General features: G+C 49.2%; 1 non-coding gene across 1 annotated transcript; it reads left to right on the top strand.

The window, feature by feature from the left end:
• Positions 1-7219: 7219 nt before the first annotated feature.
• TRNAI-AAU (transfer RNA isoleucine (anticodon AAU)) lies at positions 7220-7293 on the top strand. Its single transcript has one exon. It is a non-coding gene; the product is annotated as a tRNA-Ile (tRNA).
• Positions 7294-8298: the final 1005 nt, after the last annotated feature.

Raw genomic sequence — 8298 nt, 5'->3', positions numbered from 1 at the left:
TGGCGCGGTGCACTGATCATTCCGCCTCTGCCCCAAAACATAACAAATGGGACTCACGATGGGCGGCGTACAGCGCGGGCTACAGCCCTACAGCAACGGTATGGCTCACGCCCGGGAGTCTTCTACACGGACGCATCTGGCCCCCACCACGGCGGGTGGTACACGGCCGCTGTGGTTCACCAAAATGTACCTATTCAAGGGCTCACCTTTCGAGCACCGGACATCACACACGCGGGGGAGGTCGCCATAGCCCTCGCCGCAGCGGACCCCGCATCTCGGATAATTATTACCGATTCGCGGAGGGCGTGCCAAAATCTCACACAGGGTTGCATCAATGATCGCGCCGCCGAAATCCTTAAGCGATGCTATTATCTAGATCGCCCAAATCCACGCACCGTCATCTGGACTCCTGCTCATACGGGGCTAGTTGGAAACGAGGCTGCAGATGCCTCGGCCCGCGCGCTTAATTACCGGGACCCGCCTCGCCCTCCATCGCCTGATGTTCCAGAACCCAATCCGGCTACCTCTTTCAGAGAAATCACCGCTATGTACAAATCGAACAGGCTCCGCTTCCCACCCCCAGCATCGGGCCTGCCCAAGAAGGACGAGCGCTGGCTCCTTCGTCTCTATACCAATACAGTATTGTGCCCGGCGATACTTAAACATTTCAATCCGGCATTCTCTGGGGAATTCCCGCACTGTGACCATCCGTTCGCGGATCCTTTCCATATGGTGTGGGCATGCCCCTCAAATCCGGCGGTCCCACCACTTCCTTCTTTCCTCCCTACCCGAGAGAGCTGGGAGGCTGCCCTGCTCGGTTGCTCGACCCTAGAGGACCAGCGTGCCCTAGTAGCCCGAGCGCGTGCTGCAGCAGAAGCCACAGGGGTCCCGGACTAGGGACTCCTCCTGGATTTTGTAAGGGGCCGGCCCTTAAAGCCGTCCCCAACTCTCTCCTGTCAACTGAGTGAATAAAGTTTACTACCTACCTACCTGCGCAGAGCCTTAGGCCTAATGAGTCGCTTTGCAACAACCGGCATCCACCCAGAACCCAGCCTAGGTGCAGATGAGGCAGCCGCAAGGAGACATCCACTCTGTAACGTGGCCCTATCGCTCGCCACACACAGCAGCTTACCGAGCGATTGGTGTCCACCGCCCCGGACCGTGTCACGACGCCCCGGCGTCGAGCCGCAATACCAGACAACAACGACTGCCGGCTTCCTGAGCCCGAAGAGGTAGAGAAAGCTATTTACAGAAAATCGGACCACCCACGAGGCTTCCCTACTCCCTCGCTTCGGGCTTCGCTTACAATCCACGTGCTCTAAGCCTTGCTCACCCTAGCATGCAGACCACATGGTTCTCGTACTCAACTGAACCACGTTCTTGAAAACTAACAACAACAACAAAAAACACTTGCAAGCAGAAAAAAAACTCAACGTGCCAACAAGTTCAAACACGTCACAAAACCGATCTCCTCTCTTCTCAACAAGCCACACCGCCGACGCTAGCAAAGGACTCCCCCAGGCCTCTACCCCTGCTCTGACAAAAACTTTGTTAGACCATCATAAGTATTGAAGTTTTTCGGCCTTTGTGAACGGGACGAAAATATTTCGACGCATTCCAAGCAAGGGTGTGCCGTCAAGACGGATTAATTTTTTCTCGGCAAAACCTGAACGAGGGGTTCGGGACTGGTTCGCGCAGAGAAAACGCACGAGCCAAGAGAGGCCAATGTGAGCTCGACTCAAGAAAGGCCATTTTGTTTGCTGCGAGCAAGGCTTTCGAGGCAGATGAGGAGGCAGCTGGACCATTTTCGAGGTCACCGAGTATCTGGAAATCTCGGAACCAGCTTGGTATTTGCAGTTCAGGCTGCAAGACAAAGCCAAATTGGTTGTGGCTGCATCTTGCGAGGTCGAGCGGAGCCCCGGGATATGTGCAGCTAAGCCACAGCTTCTAGCAAACAACCAAGAATGGAATGTGGGGGTGAAAAAAAGGATAATGCACTATGTGCTGCAGCCCTTGCAGGAGCCCGCCTCGACGACGGGGGATTAGTTGACCCCTCCTCCTTTCCCCTTTCTCCATAGGATCGGCTGCATGGGGTGGCATATTTTGATGCGGGCCCACTACTACATTGTCCTACCCAAACAGTCAGGCAAGTTCGACACGTGTCCTGGCAGCCGGTTTTTCGAACCTCACCCAGCTGCCAGAAAAATCTTGGAAACCAAAATCATCGGACGTGCGCGAAACTTGGTGACGTGTGCGAAAATGTCGGTGCAGGGCGTTTGTGACCTTATTTGGGCATCGTGTAGACTGTGCCCTCTCCACATGCATTGTGTGGTGTCTTTCCTCTCCTTCGTGGGTGGAGCACCTCGGCTACGGAGCGCCCTGTTGGCGGAAGCCACGGACAATGTGCCCAGGGTTGGCAACAAGGCGCTATATAAGCCGAACACTTTTGTGTATTTGAAGTTCTACAGTTCAACAGTTCTCATGTACAGTTTTTGACTTCTCGTTCTCCTTCTCAGTTACTAACCATGTAAATATATTGTTGTCGTTTTTACGAGTGCCTCATCTGACTTGTTCGACGATGGGTCCTAGGACGGGGGCCCGCTACCGAACTGAGACCCGCAGGACCCGGAGTCGCAACAACTTGTACCGAACTGAGAAAACTGTCGTCCGATACTCCAAGAGCCCACGTTGGGCAGCCAGTATGTGGTCCAGAGTTGGCGAGCACCACGGCACGCTCTTGGAGTGAAAGGACACAGTAGACAAGGTCCGTCCAAACCAAACAACATACATTTATTTAACCAATTTAGAACGACGATATCGTCCACCGAATCGATATATAACATAAATTGTGATCAACATGCTAGCACATCCTTATTCAATATCACCATACACTCCAAAACTTGACAAATACAATAACACACCCAAGGCGGCGTCGCCAACGCTTGACTTACCGCGAGGGCCCCCGACGCGCAGCCCGCGGTGCAACGCACCGGGGACACACGCTAGAGACAACCGCCACGCGCAGAGAGACCAGCTTATTTCTCGCTCGCCTCTACCAAGGCTTGTCACCTACGGCGCTATACCATGATGATGATGATAGTGGTGGTCACCGCTCGCGTACACAACGCCACCTATCGCTCAATAGCCGTGACTCCGAAGTACGGCTTCTGCGTCAAACACGTACGCCACGCGGCGCAAGTAACTTTACAGGGGAGTGTCAGTACCCCTACAATAGACATGTAAAGGGTTGCCGCCAGAACGCTCTCGTCACCTCCTTCAAGCCGGCCTTCGCTAGATTGACACATCCAGTTAACCGCTGGATACATAACAACACATTTCACAAGACACTACTTCACTTCATACACAACACCAGCCTAACGGCGCACATTTAACAAACATACTCGCAAAGATATTATGTTTAATGGCAAGTCTTTGTCGCAATAAAAAAAAGCTAGCCCAACACGTAGCTGACGAATAAGTGGAGGGGGAACATTCTTCTCCACATGCTCTGGGGAACTGGCAGTGGGCATGTACGGAAGAAGAAGAAGAACCTTAGAGTAAGATGCGTCATTATATATTTGTTATTCTTTTTTTAATTCACGTTCATTTTTTAGTTACAATAACGACTAGCCTGCCTGGTCTGAAGGGGGGAATATAACAATTATTGCATTGTTTTCGTTTCACGTACGTTATTTTTTTTCATATAAATGTGTTATTAACTCATGCAATCCTTCTTTGGCGATCTCTTGAGGGGGGCATGAGTCATATTTGAAGGCATCATCATCATTATCATAAGGTGTGTTCTGACGCAGTTCCGACGAAAATGAAGTTCTGATTCGCTTAACTGGTCCTTTTCAGTGAGACTTCCTGATTTTACTCCAGTTTTTGAAGCGGAGCTCGCGGCGATTATTTTAACTCTTCAAAAATTTCCGTCAAATCAAAACAACGCAGTCATCACGGTCGATTCCCTTTCAGTTTGTGCAGCTCTGACAGCTTCAGAGAACTCTCGAATTCTAAGGACATTCAAAACATTAATACCCCCGTAGTGGGGACTCCTTAGGTTACTATTGGTTCTGGGACACTGTGGGTTAAGAATAAATGAATTGGCTGATTCCTCAGCACGAGCCGCTGTCACAAAACGAGCGCTCCAAAAGGGCGCGCCGCCAAATTCTCGTGACAAAGCGCCGGAAAGACGCCTCGAGGTCATTGATAAAAAAAGAAGAAAACAGGCATCCAAAGCATAACCGGGTGCGCCGTCCCTCCCCTCTCGGAAACGTAGGTTCGCCGACGAACCTCCTCACATCGCGGCCGAGCAAGCCCTGGAAATTTCTCGATGGAAAGGGGCGTGGTGATGCCGGGTTGCGTCATCCGTCTCGGACGGCCGTCGAACCGTCTCGCGCTTTCCCCCAGCCTTCGCTGCGCATCGCGCCGACGAAATAATGAGAATTTTCTGGAATTTCGCGCGGAACGTATTTAATCGAGCAGCAGAGATGGGAGAGCAGGAGAAGAAGGAAGTTAGCGCCAGTGTGCGTGGGGTTATTCCGCCGCATCTGTCGGCGAAGGTTTTGTCTTTAGTGACAAAGCAGGAGAAGAAGAAAGTATGCGCCAGAGTGCGTAGGGTGTTCCGCCTTGTGGGCGAAGCCTTTTGTCTTCCGTGACAAAGGAGGAGAAAAAGAGGATTTCCACCTGAGGGGTAAAGACTCGAGCTACAGGCAAGAGTGTGTGTCTACCGTTAGCGAGCAAAGACGCGTGGCAACAGCTGCGTGTGGGAAGCCGACGTGTTTCCGGCGAAAAAGTTTGAAGCTTGGAGAGTGGCCAATTGAAGACGCGAGGTTTCCTGGAAGAGAAACTTCGGGGGCAGCGGAACGACAACAACGCTGGACTTTGAGTGAGTGATTCTCCGAAGAGTATCATTCAGAGTTTTGCTCCAAGAACTTTGGACTGAATAGGTATTCTAACTCTTTAGTCTTTAAGTGTCTTGGTTGTTCGATGCATGCGACTGCATTGTAGTGCGTATTGTTGTATGTGTCCGTTGTTTCGAGTGTGGCTGTTGTACTGTTTGATTGGTGACATATTGTATTCAACTATTGCCGAGTGTGCATACTTGTGTATCGTTTTGATCTGCCATAATTGAGAATATAATTTCTATTTGTTTATCAACTCTCGGCTCTGACTTGTTCTTTGGGCCACAGCCGGCGTCCGCTGGTGCACCAAATAGGACCACTTCTAAATGGTCCACGCTTTCGTGGTGCCGTTCGGGGGGCCGATACTTCGGCCCTTGGAATTAGCCCGGCGATCGCCTCCCGAATTAACGGGACCTGTGAGAGCCGCACTTGATGGCCCAGTTTTATCCATACTGCCAGATGTTGAATATATTACAGCAATAAGATATCGAAAATCAGCAATCGCGGCTGATACGATAGAAAAAGTACCTAGATGGACAGAATATAACCACCTCAAGTTTCCATGGCGACCCCATTGGATCCAGTCCAGAAATCTCGAAGTTTTAATTACTAAATTTTGATGTCGCGTCCCCCCCCCCCCCCCTTAAACCTGTATCTACACAGAGCTGGTCCGACAATATCACCCCTCTGCGCATTCTGCGGAGAAATGGAATCATTAGAACAATATTTTTTGTATTGTGGCCGATACGCTATACTTCGAAAAAGGTTACTAGTTATTCCATTTCTGAAAATAGGCATTAGATTGACGGTAGAAACTGCACTAGACTTTGGTGCCTCAGTTTTGGGACATTGCCACAGGGATGCTTTCAATGCCGTTTGTGATTATATTCAGGCATCCTAGCATATACCTTTGTGACCTTCAATCAAATAATTATTATTTATTACTCCCCCAGAAAATTCTAAACGACAAAGTGAAGTAAACGCGGCTGAGTGGTAATCACAACACCTGAAATCTCAAATTTTCTCAAGTTGACGTTTCTAATTTTTTTCTCGTTTGCTCTTTATTTATGTGGTTTTCCTTACATTGGTCATAATATAATAGAAATTCATTACACATAGTTAAAATTATCACAGAAAAACTGCACAACGCTTTCTTAGCCAATCCCCCTGAGCGGGTATGAGCCATTAGTCCAGGGAAACAAACAAACAAACAGATAGGAAGGACTGCGCAAGGGGAGGGACTGTACAGTGTTTTCGAGCAATCCTTCCTTTCTGAGACTAGCCCTTAAAGGTTTGCTACTGGAGCAGAAACACCCTTCCCTACATGACCAGATTAAGGCTTTGCACCAACTAGCGCATCCGGAAGTTTCAAGCGCCTGAGAATAAGCGTGCGCCTAATTCTAGGTACACTGGCCTCAAACATAATCGCCTCTATCGAAAATGTGGCTGCCGTGGCCAGGATTTGCTCCCGCGACCTGCGGGCCGGCAGTCGAGAACCATAACGAGCCGCATGCCTATACCTCTTTTAAGATTGTGTCTAGTATTACCTTCAACCAAACTGCTTCCCTGATAGTCATGCTTATATCTATTGCGGGTTACGGGACAGCCAATAGACTACAGCGGTGGGTAGCACACTCTGTCGTTTTCAAAATATTACAGCAAGGTTGTAAGGCATGTCCCACTGGTTCGTCTACGTACGTCCACGAAAAAAAAACACTCGCCCTCCTTCGAATTAGCGATGACGTCGCATAATCACCTCATCACGTGCCAGCACATCGACATTGCCGATCGCTAAAATTTGCGTAGCCATCGTTAAACTACGCGACCTTGTACCAACATGACGCCACATGATAACTTTGCGAATTGACATCGCGGTTTGGTCAATTGTGAAGCGGAGCAGCACAGCTTATTGTACGTCTTTCGTGACATCATTCCCATACTTTGGGACGGTCCAAGTATACGTGTGCATCGCTTAGGGCTTACACATAAGCAAGACGCAGAAGTAGGAAACCACACTGCTGAACTCAGACCCTAACGAGCAGGTCTGGGTGACGGGTCTGGCAGAGGCAGCCGCCAAGAAGCAGTAGCTCCTGGCCGACTCGTCGTTTTCCTCAATCGAGAAAACCATTTGCCTTGTGATAAATATTCTGTCACGTCACGTGAGACTTCCATAAGCCTTTTGTTTGCTGGGATTGTCAGTCTAAAATTCTTGAAAAAGCGATGACACGAGGTGGTCAACGTGTGTTAACAAAAGGAAACAAAACCGCTTTTATTCAAGCAGATATACACCAGCTAATTAAGATCAATAAGCCGGAGGCCTGCTAGCTCAGTCGGTTAGAGCGTCGTGCTAATAACGCGAAGGTCGTAGGTTCGATCCCTGCGCAGGCCATATTTTTTCCCAATTTTTTTTTCGCGTCATGAAATAAGCTGATGTTGGAAAGGGCCTGTTCGATCTGTTTCAACATAACCAGAAAAATAAAACATCTGCAAATACACAACCAGAACCAGGGGAATTATTCGAAGCAGGGGAGGGGGAAGCTGAGCTCATTTTATGGGTTTGTTAACTTAATGAACCTATATATAGGTTTGTTCCATATACAGGTGGTTACAGTTTCATATTATTCATACTCTACTACTTCTTTCTCAGTTATACAAATATACAGATTTGGTGAGGTTAGCCGTTGCCTCATTTCAAGTAAAGACGCTGTGTTACGGAGGGAGGCTGAATGTAATTTAATTATGTCAACAACTACAGCTTTTTGAATACCAGAAAATTTCACGGGACAGACCTCTCACGTGGGGGACAACGGCCTCCTGTGCCGCAAGCGGGGCAGACTGAGCCCTTTAAGACACATATTTGTCACATTCGTGTTTCCTACGAACGCTCCAACAGGGAAACCGCTTCACAGCTGTTCCCACCGTGTCAAGCGTTACTCGATCAAGTATTTTGTACAGAGAGTAGACAGCCCATCATCCGTATGAATGAAAGAATTATGAATGGAGAACTGGTGAGCTGGTGGGAAGAGGCGCTGCGGAAAGCGGCGACATGGGTTACTGTAATGCTCGACAGATGGGGCCTGGTGTCTGCGGAAGGAAAAGTGCACCGTTCTTGCGTTGTTTCGAGGAGAAATTTGGGGTAGTTTTATGAAAGCTGGTTTGTTAGTTTTCTCAGGCTGGTATTTACACACTTTCATTCATTTCAAAGGTGTTAGCAAAAATACATTGTAGTCCTCTTTATCATCATCATCACCATCATCATCCACAGCACCCACAGATGCCTCACAGATGAGCAGCGATTGGTTGGGTACGTCGGGGCGTACGTACGTGCTCACAAGGCGCACTGCACACCTAACAGCACCTGCTTACTCTGCGGCTGTGCGGCGTGCTACGAGCA

The sequence above is a fragment of the Rhipicephalus microplus genome, chromosome 1 (genome assembly GCF_043290135.1).
Source record: "Rhipicephalus microplus isolate Deutch F79 chromosome 1, USDA_Rmic, whole genome shotgun sequence".
Classification (NCBI taxonomy): Eukaryota; Metazoa; Arthropoda; class Arachnida; order Ixodida; family Ixodidae; genus Rhipicephalus; species Rhipicephalus microplus.
Note: the sequence above shows the minus strand (reverse complement) of the source record. Positions and strands in the feature narration are given on the sequence as shown.